The sequence below is a fragment of the Poecile atricapillus genome, chromosome 9, assembly GCF_030490865.1.
Source record: "Poecile atricapillus isolate bPoeAtr1 chromosome 9, bPoeAtr1.hap1, whole genome shotgun sequence".
NCBI lineage: Eukaryota > Metazoa > Chordata > Aves > Passeriformes > Paridae > Poecile > Poecile atricapillus.
Window position 1 is genome coordinate 1,081,469 of NC_081257.1, and position 14,898 is coordinate 1,096,366.

A 14,898-nucleotide genomic window follows, 5' to 3' on the forward strand; every position below is an offset into this window, starting at 1 on the left:
GTTTGGGCTTATGTAGTGATGCTGGTTTTGCATTACATTTTTCATGTGTTCTCTATGTAATTATGCTCCATGTGGTATCATGTTATTTCCAACTTGGATTGCTTCAATCACTTAATGAAGGAAGTGAAGAAATTCTATTTACAACTGTCTTCAAAAATCAGAAGTGTTTGCTCCTACTAATGGACCCTGATATAATATCACCTATGAGACACAAATTCTATCACTAGACCAATGTTCAAGTCAGTGACAAAATCAAAGGGTGTTTACAAAAGAGGTTATTCTGAGTCTGTGTCTCAGGAATATCAAATAATATTTCATAAACAGACAGCATTTCTAATTACAAGTTTATCCTGGGCCATTGCTTTTTATAAGACCTTTTCTGGGATTGACAAATGAGGGAAAAGAGCAGCCAGCTACCCAGAAAGAGCTGAGACTGGCTCTGCCAATCTCTCACCCTGGGGAGGCCACATTGACTTTATGTGTAAAGTAAAGTAAAAGGTGCTTTATGAGGAACTCAGGCTTTGCAGTAATTCATTATTTATTTATTTATTTATTTTCCTGCTAAGGTTTCTATAAGTTAAAATAGGAATGTTTCTCCCAAATTTATTAAGTCACAATCAAAACTTAAACTCAACTTAAAGTTGCTGGGAGAAGGGAGGTTCTTTACACCTGAGAAGAAGTGGAGGGGTGAATTTCAGACATGTGTTTGTGGGTCTTCTGCAATCCTCAGTTATTTTTAGCTAGTGCCTGCCAGAGGACCTTGCTGACACGTTCATTTGATGATAACTCTTGGATGAGTTTCCCAAGCAACAAGGCAATGGCTGTGCTGCTTCCCTCTCTCACTAAAGCCAAACTGGGTGCTTAAAGGATGAGTAAAATGGAACAAATATTTGAAATTTGTAAATACGAGTGAGAAGAAATTAATTATTTAAAGTAAAAAGGCAATTAGCATGACATAAAGTAAAAAGGAAGTGTAAATTTTGTATTAGAAATAACTTCACAGATGGACATATCAGGCTATGACAAAAACCAGTCAGAAGTTTCAGCAGATGAAAGGCTGGATGAGTTGTTGCTATGAGCCAACATTTGATAGCTTGTATTGGAATTTGGAAGACAAACCAGAGATACACTATCAGCCCATTGTAGTGCTGGACTAAAAGGGCTCTTGATAGGTTTTTTTCAGAAGTGAATAAAAGTGGGAGGCAAACTGGCTTGCCAAGAGGAATAGTTAGCAATTAATGACAAATAGCTGTGCTCTTTGTAGGCTTTACAGATGCAAGGATGGGACAAACATTTCTTTGGCCCTGATTCAGCAGGTTCACAGGGGTCACACAATTCACAGCAAAAAGCTCTGGCCTGACCTATGGAGAGTGATCTGCTGGAGAGCCACGGACCACAGGAAAGCCTTTGATATCTGTGTGTGCCTGCCAGTTGGCCACTGCTGTGTCAGAAATGCCTCTGCTGTTAGTGGGAAATGTGAGAGTGATAAAGGAGAATTTCAGAGCCTGCTGTATGCAGAGCTCCAGCTTCCTCCTGCCTCCAGAATGTTCTGTGGCTCCAGAACGAGCTGGATGGTCACACTTCTCTGTACTTCTCCACACATCACATGGAGAAACAAGCAAAGCCAAGCTCAAAGACCCTCAGACAAGATGGATTAAATAATTTGTGGCCACAGAACATTTCCTCTGGCTGCAGAACGAGACTCTCGTCATTTCTAGGGCTGCCTCAGCTGCCAGCAGTGACAGTGGTGGCTGTGTTGTCCCAGTACTGCCCACAGTCCAGCTGGAGTCCAGCTTGCAATGATGGGCACTGTGCAGCCAACCTGCAGCAAGGAAAAGATTGGAAGGTGAGTGTTCCTGGGAATTGCAGGGATATATGAGGCCGAATGTCCTATGTGCCCAGAGCACATTTCAAAGTGCTTGTTTTGATGAATTGGCCATGCAGAATTTCTCTAAGGAGCTGAGCAGTGAGGAAGAAGAGGTGCAAAACTGAAGGCCAAGATGCTGCAGGTATAATGAGGTACCAGCAGCCTCCCTATGGCTGGAGCTGTGAGCAGGAACAGATCAAAGGAATGTGTTCCCTGTCTGCAGCCAGTGTGTGCTGCTGGAGGGGAACAGAGGGGGAGGAGAGGGATTGTTTAGGGGGAAGAAGAGTCTGAACTCTCCTGGGCACTGGAAAAAGCCCCAGAACAGCCCTGCTCAGCTGGGAAATGTGAGGTTGAGGAGTACAGGGCTCTGGTGGGATGGCAGGAGCCGCTCTGGGATTGAACTGACTGCCACAGCCTGTTCTCTCCCTCTCCCTCTCCCTCTCCCTCTCCCTCTCCCTCTCCCTCTCCCTCTCCCTCTCCCTCTCCCTCTCCCTCTCCCTCTCCCTCTCCCTCTCCCTCTCCCTCTCCCTCTCCCTCTCCCTCTCCCTCTCCCTCTCCCTCTCCCTCTCCCTCTCCCTCTCGGCTCCAAGCAGCAGCCTGATTTCTGAGATCTTGCAGAGAGCTGTTTCCTTGGAAAGAAGAGCTAAACCTGACAGCCCTGGACTTTATTGAAGATGTGAGTATTCTGGTCAAGTACGAGTTAAACACATTTATGGGCGAGTGAAAAAATATTGGGGTTTACTTACTTAGTTATTGATTGATTGATTTTTGTGAGTTGTTCACTGTTTGCTAAACTGCCTTCCACACTAAATTTGCCGTGTGGCTCTTTGTGACTGGTTACACCAAAGGATAGGCAAGAAGACCACTGGTGTTCTTTCTTGCATAACAGCAGCATGAACCATGAAGGAAGGCCCCAGCATTTTTGAAATGCAGTCCCAAGTTGACCTGGTGCTGGAATGTCTTTCCATTGCACAACACCATGGCGAGCTGCTCTGGAATAGAGGTGGAGCAATTTTCTCTGTAGCTCTCCAGGAGTGGGATAAACCACATTTATTTTTCACACCACATAAGGATTTATGGGAAATATTGACGTGGTTGTGTCTGCCTGTCAAGGGTACAACAGCAGCTTCAGCAATTTTTTGGCACAACTCTTTAAAATCCAACTGTTTACTGACTTGTCATCTCTGTCTTACAGTAAAAAAAGGGTAAGTTTGTTTTGCATTTCAGGGATCTATTCAGATAATCTCATCTCCTTAGTTATGAATAAAATGAGGTGTGATTTTCATGTGTATATTTTCAAACTGCAGCTTTTTCAGCTTTTTTTCAGCCTGTCCCTCATCTTCCAAGGGCAATGCCTCCAGCTCATACATTGATTTAATATTTTTAGGGTATTTTATAGCAATTTTCTTTCCATTACAGGTACAGAAATCTGAGCATACATCCCTGTGTACTGTGTATTGCATTATAAACACAAACTCATTTCTCTGGGCATTAAATTCAGTTTACAAAACAGAGTTCTTACTGCAGCCAGGACTGCCAAGTAAAATATTTCTGTATTTACTGCTCTGACAGCCTGGCAGTTGGAGTAGGATGGCTGGAAGCAAAGCTACAGCATTTACCTTTGTTAAACAGCAAGGGCTTTAAAGAGAATTTTATACTCTAAAAGCCTAGAAAGGGTTGAGAAAAGAGGGCTGAGGCTCAGGGTGATAAATGAGAGGCTTATTATAGGAACTTGGGTAGAATTAGAGGAAAACCAAAAATTCAGATCAGCCTCCAAGATAAAAATCCTTGGGGAGAGGTGCAAAGGCTGGAAAATGAGACTGGGGCTAATGCAGGGAAATGAGAGAACCAAACAAAGCTTTTGGTTTTGCTCTGTCAAAGCTTTTGCCTTTTATCCAGTCAGTCTAAATAACTGTGGATAGTCTGTCAGTAATGTTGCAATTCTAATAATCACCTGAATTTTCATGTAAAATAGTTTCTGGTTTTCATTGCTAAAAAAAGCATGTATTAAAAATATTTAGGCTTATTTAAAGCCCTGCCTAGGCTTTAGTTCTGAAGGTGCGCATTGGTAAAGATACAGTTCTGGTCCATGGCGGTTGCCCTGCCCTTTCCCTGTCCTCTCCTCCCTCCCAACAATTCAACCCCAAGAGCTTCAGGAGACAGAGCTTGGGTTTGTTTTCATTAGGCAGAAAGGCTTAAGAGAGGTTTTTCTACAGTTCTTTACAGCTAGGGGGTGTCCCGGAAGGAATCCAGCTTGACTTTCAGATCCCAGATTTGAATCTGTAGTCCTAGTAATAAATTAAAAAAAAAAAAAAAAAAAAAAAAAAAAAAAAAAAAATCCCCCTGTAAACTGAGCATACATTATCATTTCCTATGGATTCCCAGGGCATTATGAAACTCCACCAGGCCACCTTCCCAGTGTCCAACTGGAACTGCACTGTCACTGACAGGAGTCAGTGGAGCTGAACCAAAGGCTCTGTGCACAATGGGCCCTGTGGGATCAGGTGCTGTGCAGCCCCAGCTTTATATCTTCCACCACTGTGGCTGGGCAGTGCCAGGATAAGTATTGCACAAAAAATTTCTTAGAAAATATAAATACTTTTGAAAAGCCCCAAATTTACCCACTGTTTTGGAAATACCAGTACAAATTCATGGTAGTGTCCTCAGCACAGAATGTCAGTAATTATTTACACTAATGGTTGTGAAGGGAAAGGGAAATGCAGATGAACTCGGGAGTGTTTAGTCATTGACTGCCTGTGTGGTGGTTTCTGGCAAGTAATGGCTCTTTTTTTCTGGTTAATTCAGCAAGAATTAGCACACAGCAGACCCTAAAATTCAGGTACCTGCTGCCATCCTTCTGGTAAGAATTCTCCAGCTGTCTGGAAGCTGCCTGCATTGCAACACAACCACTTGAACACCTTGGTGAGGGTACCCAGCTGACAGACACTTCGAGTGAGGCAGACTGGTGTCATCTTACCAAAAACCAGCAGGAGCAAGACAAGACATGCAACTCATTACATAACCCCCTATGATCTTCTGAGTTCCAAAACTTCTTCAAGTTTGAGGAATTCCGATTAGGGGGAGGGTTTGCATTAGAAGGAGTCCTATGGTTTGACAGAGCAGAAGCTGCTCAGGAGGGCTGGGAATTCCCAGGCAGGGCTGTACTGCACAGGCAGTGCCTGGAGATGCTGCTGCAGGGACGGTGTCAATGTGCCTGTGGACAGCTCTCTGGGAAAAGCTTCACTGCAAATTCTAAATCAACGCAAATAACCTGTGTGAGTGGGTTCCAAAAGCTGTGCAGCCTCCTGTGAGTGGGGGTGTGTGTCACAGATGCCTGGTGAGGTTCCTCTCTGTCACACTCCAGGTGGGCCTGCAGGGACCAGGACAGCCTCAGCTGCTCCAGTCACAGCCACTGCTTCCTCTGATGGGCACTTCCAGTATTCCAGTATTCCAGTGAAATTAGGTGTTTGGAAAAACTTGATAAAATGAGAGTATACTGGAACATTTCTTGGATCAGGCTGCTGCATTACTCATGTGTCCTTAATTCTCCAAATATTAAGGGAACATTTCCTAATATTGGGCCGCAGTCCGTTAAAGAGCTACAGAACAGCTTGCTCAGGTTAAACCATGATGTCAGGCCCTTGGCCAGGCACCTCCAGGGCAGGGGGGGAGGGAGAGCCCCAGGTGGGGCTGCAGGTGTGGGGGAGCCTGCCTGTGCTCACAGGTTCCCATTTCATATGTGCATGTGCATGTTTTACCGGCCCCCAACTGCAGCATTTCATTGTTGGCGCTCACATTGCCTCATTCCCAGGCAGGATCCTCTGTTGCCACAGCAGACCAATTTAAGGCTCTTTTGGGCCTTCCATCTATAACTGAAACCACTCCTAACTTCGCCTGAGTTTGCAGAGAACACAGCTGTAGCACTGATGACATTGGCACTGCATAGTCACTACCTCTGGTTTTTAGATCCTGCCATTTTGGTGAGATTCTCCTCTTTTTCAGGCTTGGAGCTGCCCTGGCACTTTCACTGCATTTGTTACTGCCATACCAGAAACACAAACAATGTCAAGTGAGCCTCATTTCCTCTCTTCTCTGTGTTCATCATCCATAATGATGCTACCCACTACTTTACTGCTCATGTCCTAGCTCCTGTGAAACTGATAGCTGTGCACAACACTTCAGAACTGAGAGAAGTTGGGAGTGTGTTGGCAACCAACTGCTTTGTTATTTTTCTAGATGAGTGAAGTTCTCCCCTGCATTTTAAGGTCATCTATTAAGAGAGAATGTGGATTTGGTAAATGACAGAAGAAGGGACCCCAGGGAGAGGCTGCTCTGAGCTCAGCACGCATTCCCACTGCCAGAACTGTGGATGGCTTTTTCCAGGTAGATACCTATTTAATTACAGCCCTAGATGGACATGGAAAGCAGTAAAAATGGCATGTATGTGATGAGGGGAAAACAGCTAAAGATGACTTGCAGCACCCAGGAGACTGGAGGTCTGCAGCACGTGTGGCCTGCTGGGAGCTGCCTGTCGCGGGAAAAGTGGAGAGCTTCTGCCTTTGGGATCCACCTAGGTTGGAGCCAGTGATGTGTGCAAACCCAGCCATCCCCGAGAGGAAATGCTCAGAACTCTACTTTGTCTCTCTGAGCTAAATGGAAATGGGTCCCTGAGCATTCCCAAGTTCCCAATGGAATGCAGACTCCTGTGAACTTGAGCATCCTGAGCTGGTGGAGCCCCTCCTGTGGGAGATGCAGAAGTGGGAGGGAACAGGGAGTAGGACAGGTTGGATAAGCCATGTAATCCCTGGGGCCCAGGGAAATTCCTTCTGCAGCAGAGTGAATTTTGCTATAAAAACTTAGCATCTTTATTTGCCCTTGCATATAGAAGACTTTAGTTTGGAGGGTGCTTTTTTTTTCTTTTTTCTTGTTTTAAAATATATTTTTATGGAATTGCTTATTATAGATATCCCTGCTGGCTATATTCAGAAATCTGAAAGTGTCTCTGCTTTTGGGAGTTGATGGCTCTTTGTCACAGCACCAATTTCTTGAAACACAACTAGTTTTCTATTTAATCTTTCTCATGTATTATTTCTCTTTATGCTGCAAAGTTGTTTTTTATGGAAATGATGTCCTTGTGCATCATGTACAAAGCAGACTTTAAATCAGAAAGATAATTTTGGTGGCTTACCAGATGGAATTTGGGAGGCACAATGAGGGCAGGTGAAAAGCTAGAAAGCCCCAGTGGCAGGGGGTTTGTGGAGCTTTTGAACCAACTCTCCATCACTACAACCTCCTGCACAGTTAAAGTTTGTCAGCAGCAATGGAACGACAGAAAGATAAAGTGAGAGACTCCAGTGTGAAATCTGAAGGTGGAAGGGGAAGGCTGTTCAGCACCACTTGATGAGCCAGGAAATTCAGTTGCTGCAGTTTTCAACAATTCTCTCATCTCTGGCATGTCAGCTGGGTGTTAATGCTTCCACATTGTTACTATCACAGGGATTTGCTGTGAAGAAGAAGTCTGTGATGGCAGCCACAGGCAGGTGTCAGCAGCAGAGGGCCAGGTGGTGCAGGGTGGTGCTGGAAGGGTCCTGTCTCCAGATCTGTCATCACCCAGGCTGCAGGACAGGTGAGAGAAGAAATATAAATAGCCATGGAAGCAGTAAAGTAAACAACTTTTATGGAAGGTCAAAGGTGCTTTATTGTTTTTATCAGCTGGATTAGGGTGAAAAATGAGGCGTGGAGTGTTCCTGCAAATGTTGCATAGGTCTGGGGCTTTGAACTACACACAACATCCAGGCTACCAAGCCTGCCAGAGTTCAAGGAGAGTTTGGACAATGGTCTCAGGCTCATGGTGGGAATCTTGGGGGTCCTGTGCAGGGCCAGGAGTTGGACTTGACATTCTTTGTGTGTCCCTTCCAGCTCAGGACACTTTGACTCTCTGACTTGCTAAGTGGTGAACTGTGAATTACCCATGTATTTCCTGGGCTTGTGGCTTGTTAAATGGCTGTGGCAGAAATCCCTTAGCACAGACAGCAGCTTCATTTCCTCAGTGGCTTTTCCAAGCAGCACTTCCTCCTTTCCCACCTTCTCTCTGTGGGCTTCAAGGCTGTAGAACATATTTCCGCACAGAGTTTTTTAATGTGTCATAGGAGTTGGCTTAGTCATTTAATGATTTTATCTATCTATAGCTCTTTTTCTTCAGGGAAGAGGTAAAATATCTGCAATTCTGTCACTATCAGAGGCAGCATCCTGCGGAACTCACCAAGGGGATTAGGGAACCTGCAGAGGCATAAAGGGGAAATTGTCATGGAGCTTAAACCAAAGCTGGAGATGACCATGGGACCTGCAGAGTAACTGCTCTGGGGGTTGCCCTGGGCTCCAGGGAAGCATCTGTGACACCCCTGTGTCCCCTGGGACAGTGAGCAGCACACATGGTGCCTGTGTTAAGCTGGACTTTTGCTGGAAAAGGATGTGATCTCATCCAGCAGGAGGGATGTTTGTTTCTGTGAGCCTCATTGGAGCTGAGACAACCCACTCAGAACATGAAAACATGGGGGCCACAAGTCCTGAGGCACCTTCAGGAAACACTTCAGCTGTCCTCAATGCCTTCCCTCTCCAAAGCCTCTGCTTGGCACAAAGGTGCCACATCTGACCTGAAAAGAGCAAAACAAAGATGATCATCAAGTCTCCTTGGGTTCAATGACCTGCCAGTCAGGTTCGCTATGATGTGGATAATTCTGAATATGAACACAGACCCCTAACACTCCCATCCTGCAGATAAGAAGTGCCAGCCTGGATGAAGGATAAATAAGCTCGTCATTAAGCTAATGAGACCCATATGCTTGTGCAGTCAAACAGAAGTGAACTAAATGCATGCAAGAGCCAAAAAGCAGATGAATGAACCATGACAGACATCCTGAAATCATGTTTAAAATGCAAATATTGATATTTCTCACGCTTTTCTCCCATATGTAAATCACATCTAAATAAGGTGTCTGGTAGAAGACAACATATTTTGCCTTTGAGCTCAGATGCAAACGAAGCAAACCCAACTTCAGAGAATACCTAGAGGCTGCTGTGATTCCTGGAGACCACAGACAGTTGGAAGTCACAAACCAGACTTGCCATCATGATGGATGCGGAGCCTGAAAGTCATTTATATGCAAATCTGCACAAATTAATCAGAGGTTTGTTTTTTTTTCCTAAAAATGCAAACCACACATTTTTCTCCTGCGATCAAACTGTAAATGCTGGGTGTGGGGAATCCAGAAATAGTTGCATTCAGAAAGCACTTCAGTACCAGAGAAATTACCCTCTTTCTTCTTTTCATGTTACTTGTACAGAAGAGAAAAAAGAAAAGAGAAACAAACCAGCACCATTAATGAGCTTGCTATTATTTTTCAGTGAAGCTGTAACTCAGGGAGAACTTTCACTGCTTTGTGAAAGGTTTGGGCTACTTGTTGCAATGCACTTGCTCTGTATTGCTGCTGGAATTGACATTTATTGCTTTGTAGGTCTGCAAGATCAGCCCACCTTTCTCCACTGTTTAATCAGGCAAATTATGTCTTCTACATAGTGCTGGCAGAGGGCTACGAGCTTCAGGCTTTCACCGTGGGAAAATGTGTCAAAATCCCTCTCCTTGCCTTTGAACGTGCCCCTTGGAGTGAATGGAGCTCCCAACTGAGTTTGTATGGGTTAGAGCAGCCACTCTGCCTGTGAGAGGCTGTCATTATGCTAGGCATGGTTGTGATAGCACAGGCCCAGGGGTGCTGCTGCTTGTGATTGAGATTTGAATTGTGAATTTGGGGCCAATAGGCTTTAAGGCCTCTTCCTACCCCAAACATTCTGTGATTCTACAATATATCACATGCCTGGGTTATGGGAGCAAGCTGAGAGTGCTAAATAATGTTTGGCTCAAGGGCAGTCAGATGTGTTTTCTTTTCTGCTTTTCTTCTCATATGTACATATTTTTGCCTTTTGCCAATATTCTTGTTTTTCTGACCACCCTTTCAGGGGACAGAAAAAAAGAGACACCCTTTATCTTGGATTCCTTTTGGACTATCTTCCTGAAAGGCAAAAAGCTGTGAATGCTCATCAGATTGAGTTCAACTGCCAGTGCCCCCTCAGCTGGAGGGCTGAGCTGGGCAGCAGGTATGGACACACTGTCAGAAACAGACTCTACACCCAGCACCCACAGTAGCAAGAGATGGAAATGTTTGGAAAAGACAGTTTTGTGTTTCAGCCGAGCAGAGATTTTCACAAAACAGAGTTTCAGGCTGGTAGCCCAGAGTTTACAGACTTTCTGCATGTTGAAGTGGGAAGGTAGAGCTTTAAAGCTATGAAATGATGATAACTGAGCTCAAAATAGAGAAAATGAGTGTAGAAAGAGCTGTGCTGGTTAGCACCAGCTAGGGACTTGGCTCTCAGCTCCTCTGTATGATCTGATTACACAAGTTGTTGTTGTGGTTTGTGTTTGTTTTGTTTCTATCTCTGCTGTTCTGGGATTTGACCACATTGCAACATCTCCAGCTTGGTTCCTGCTGCAAAAGGCTCCTTGTGGTCCATGGCCCTCCTCTAATCACTGATATATGACCCAGCACGTGGGATTAGGGAGGTGCTTCAATTGTGACCTAAGTGTTGCTTATCAGACACTTCTCCAGCCAAGTGTGGCACTACCCGTGCTGGCATTGGCTGCCAGGTGATTACAAGCCACTAATGACAATTTCCTTCCCTCATATCATATCGTAAATGCATCAATAGATCCCAACAGTTGTTCGTATCTTGCATAGCAGGTGAAAGGAAATCCCCCTCCTCCAGATTAAGTGAATTAAGATGAGAGTGTCATTCCTGCTTCACAAAGACTACAGCAAAGGCTTTTTTAATGGTTCAGGATAGAGGGGAATAATTGCATTTTCCTGTTTCTTCTCACACACCAAAAAGGTTCAGTTTGGGAGCTCATACTAACCAGCCTCGTGAACTGCACCATATGTTTTAGTCTTTTTTAATTACTGTAGCCTTTACAGCCTCAGCTAAATGTCATACTTAGTGCTTTGTTTTACAATTAAATCTCTCCTCTGGGGAGATCCTGAAATCTTTTTCTCTCACATCTGTGAAGTGTAAAGGAGAACTGCAAATTTACATTACTCTAGGCAAACAACAGTTCTGTTTGGAAAATAAACTTTAAACTATTATTATATCAAGATGCTTTTTATTAAATGTTGTGTTGATGCCACATAACAGGAATGTAGGTGATAAAGGATATTTTCACTCTCTTCATTGCCTTGCATAAGACAAAGTGTTGGTTTATTATTTGAAGATAAAGGTCTACACAAAATAAAATAAAAGCCAGTATCAGCTCAGGTGTCCACACATCCTAAAGATCTCAGTGCTAAAAGGATGAATTTACATCTTGAGCAGACTGTTGGTTATTGCTGAAGGACTTGAATCTATTCACAGTTCTCTCCCACTCCTCAAACCCACACACTCTTTCTGCAAAGAGCTTTTTTGCCCATAGATGAGTCTCATTAAAATAAAAAATAAAAAAAATTTCTTAACTAACAGCAAAGTTAAATGTAGCCCTTCTGGGCTTCATGTGGAGACTGCTGAAGGTCTGCTGGAACACTTCTTACTGCAAACCAGTTCCTGGATGTAGGGGTGGGAATGTGGCTGTCCTTGGCTCCGGAGGATCCCTGAGCCGTTCCCGAGCATCAGAGCTCCCTTGTACAGTGAAGAAGGGATTTCCCCACACCCTAAGGGCAGCCCCTCGGGTGGGGTGTAGGGTGCTGGCCCTGAGATGCCTTTGTCTGGGACCATGAAGTGCTGTGGCCACTCTCATCACGAATGTCACCGGGCTTTCTGCTTGTGGCAGTAATTCCTTACTACATTTTGTGCTACTCTATGTAGATAACACTGAAGAGGGAAATAGTCATTATCTTTTCCAATTTCTCTGTGACTGGTGCTGATTTGCCACAGAAGCATTAGCATTGCATTTTGGGGGGAAATCAGTTTAATTTATTGCTGATTAAAATAAAGATGATCGGAAACAAAAACATAAACCACATTCCTCCCTCTCCTCTCCTGGGTGTCATTGGGCTGTTTCTGACACTTCTTTCCTCACAACCCTGTGGAATTTTAACCTTTATCTGCTCCTTCAGCCTCAGGAACAGGGAAAGGGGATCATTTTTGTATGTGGTAACCACAAGAAATGGAAACTGCCATGCTGCTTGGAAGGTGTTTCCAAAGAAGAAAGCAAGAAAGCAGCATGGCCAGAGGGGTCTGTGCTGATGAGCAGCTACCCCACTGCTTTAACAGTTCCAGTGTTCAGATCTCACCTTAAGGACAAAAATAAACAAACACAGTTTCCTCCATGACCCTTTATTTTTCCCAGAGATGTTCATGGCTTACACTGGAGACCACTGGAGTGGGACCTGTGGGGCAGCAGGGATCCGCCCACTGCTGCTGGAAAACATCTCCAGAGCAGCACTGCCCCAGAAACTGGAACGTGCTGGGGGAACAGACTGGGCAATTAGGGGTCAAACCCTCACTGCAGGGTTTTTTCCTATTTATTTATTTATTTATTCTTTCTGATGGTTATAACACTAATGGGCCACATTTTTCATTCTCTCTGGCACTTTTAATGAGAAACAGGGATATAGGAATATCCTTAAGCAGTTTACATCTGTGTTCTGCATCTCAAAGTAAACACCCAGCCAAATTTCAGGAGGGAGACTGGAGACAGCTGTGAAAGGGGCGTTGCTGCTGTCTGATTTATAGGCTCAGCTATTCCCTTCAGTAGTAACAGGAGCCATGTCCAAGGCAATCATGGGCTGGCCTTTGAGCATGAACTAACCAGGGCTGCACAGTATTCCAGCCTTGTTATGTTCCTGCACAGCAGCATCCATTAATTCAGCAGGGAAATATGTGCTGTATGTGAATGCCTCTTGCATGGATCCAGCCCCAATGCTGCAGTTTCAGCTCTGGTGGGAAAACAGAAAACGAAACATTGCAGTTAGGTTTTCCAGAGCAGGTAACATTAGGAGTCATTTTTAACTTTGAACTGAGATGATTTTGTGTGAACTGGGTATATTTGTGCAGGATGAGGTGTCCAAATAGTCCCTGTGGGGCTTGTGAGCTGGTTTTATTCAGAACTTGGCTGTCTGTGCATCTGTGCTGCCCAACAACAGGAATGTTTGCCTCATGAGATGATAACTTTCACATGTTGTTAGAGATCCATCACAGCACAAATCAGAACTAACCAGCTCACATGGCCTTCAGCTTTCCAAGGTTTAATCATCAGGTCTCCAGGCTGGGTCAAGTTTTTATTAGCTCCACACCTTATCCAATTTGCAAAGCCTCTAATGGGAGGCCTTCCTTCTGGCTGGAGGAGGGAGCTGGTCTGCCAGCACTTGGTGACTGTCACCCCTTTTCCTGCAGCAGTCAAAAAACAGTTTTACTTTTTGCTTTGGATCATTTGCCTTTTCAAAGTGAGGCAATATCAATGACAATAACTGAATATTCAATAACAGCACTTTAGTTTCTATCCCAATTAGTTCATTTTAACAGAAAGCTGGTTTTCTGTGGCAGAGGTGCTGTGAGCCTGAGGCTGGGATAGCAGGCAGCATCAAAGAGCAGCTTGTGCAGAGGGTAGCTTCGTGGCATCTGGGGAAACAGCCATTCTGGTAGTTTATTTGTGTAGTAGGTATTTATTACCATTGCAGGATGTTGCTTGGCCTCAGACCCTGCATTCTTGGCCTCAGTGCAAACATTTTTATTTAAGCCATTCACCAGAGGAAAACAATGATCTGTGATGAGTAATTTTAAGGGTTTATGCACTCCTTTGTCAAATGGGACCTTGCTGTACCTTCCAGCTTGCCAACGACCCACACTCACTGGCAGCAGGGTTCTGCCTGTGTGGGCTGAGCTGGAAACCTCTGCTCGGCAGTGACAGCCCCTCCTGTGTCCTGTGTGTCACCTGGCTGGGCTCACAGCAGGCTCCTCTCAAAAATGCAAGTGCTGCTTGGGACAGACTCGTGTGTGTGAGGACAGAGCAGCGTCCGGGATTGGAGGGGATGAGACCAAGCCGCAGCCTCATTAAAAAGAGGTGTGAAGTGCTGCTGGGATTTGAGATCCTGCTGCAGAGCGGGGAGCTGTGACAGGCTTAAGCAGCGTTTCCCTCTATGTTTGTAAGCACTGGAGATGAGACAGAGGCAGTTCTGTTTATGGTTTGAGTGGTTTTGAAGGGCTGATATTTCTGGCAATTTTCTGGTAGTTCAGTGAGTGGACAAAGGCAGCAGGGAACTCCAGACAGCAAAGCAAAGCTTAGGAGATGAGACTTCCCGTGCAGTGAAATGCAGAAATAGCAGATGGAAATCACACCTCTCCTCAGGAACAAAAACACAATCCACTCATTTTGGGTTACAAAGGAGGTGAACTTGCAGCTGGAATCTAGGTGGGAATATCCACGCTCAGAGTGATGCCTTTACAATTTTCTCGACTACCTCCTGCTTGCTATCTTCTTCCTCTGTGCATCCCTTCTGGCTTTCCTACTAGAGGCTCCCCTGTGTCCTACCCCTGCTATACCCAGCAAGGCGGGGTGCAGTGCTGACAGATCTCTGCACTCACAGAGGATCCTGCTGATGGAACAGAGCTGGGTGTGAGTGCAAAAATCCATATTAAAACAGCCCACACAGAAAAAGCCCTTGCGCTCTGGGTCCTGGTTGGCAACCTTAAATGTTTGTAAAGTTCTGCTGAAATGGGTTTTCAATACTTCACCCTTTCTAAATTAGGAGCGTGTTTCAGAGTCATAATGGCACACAGGAGTTGGAGGGTGGCTCCACAGGATGCTGCCTGCTGGTGGTCACTCTTATCTTGGATATTTGTTTTGTTTACAACCTGCATGTAATGTGCTGTAGCAAATCTAAAGTGGATTTTGACAGCCTGCATAAGTCAGCTCATCTACCACAGAAAGAATCAGCGCTTCTCCTGTTCTTTGAAAACTTTCAAGGTTAATACTGAACAGTTTCAGAGGAGAA

The 14,898-nt window shown here is 44.8% G+C and overlaps 1 protein-coding gene across 1 annotated transcript in view; it reads left to right on the forward strand.

Moving 5' to 3' along the window:
- Window positions 1-1,710: 1,710 nt before the first annotated feature.
- The window catches only part of FBLN2 (fibulin 2), a 107,347-nt gene continuing 94,159 nt past the window's right edge, over window positions 1,711-14,898 (forward strand). Inside the window, exons 1-2 of the mRNA XM_058845273.1 lie at window positions 1,711-1,846; window positions 2,461-2,543. The gene's annotated coding sequence lies outside the window, so the exon portion shown is untranslated. The remainder of the gene's footprint in view (window positions 1,847-2,460; window positions 2,544-14,898) is intronic.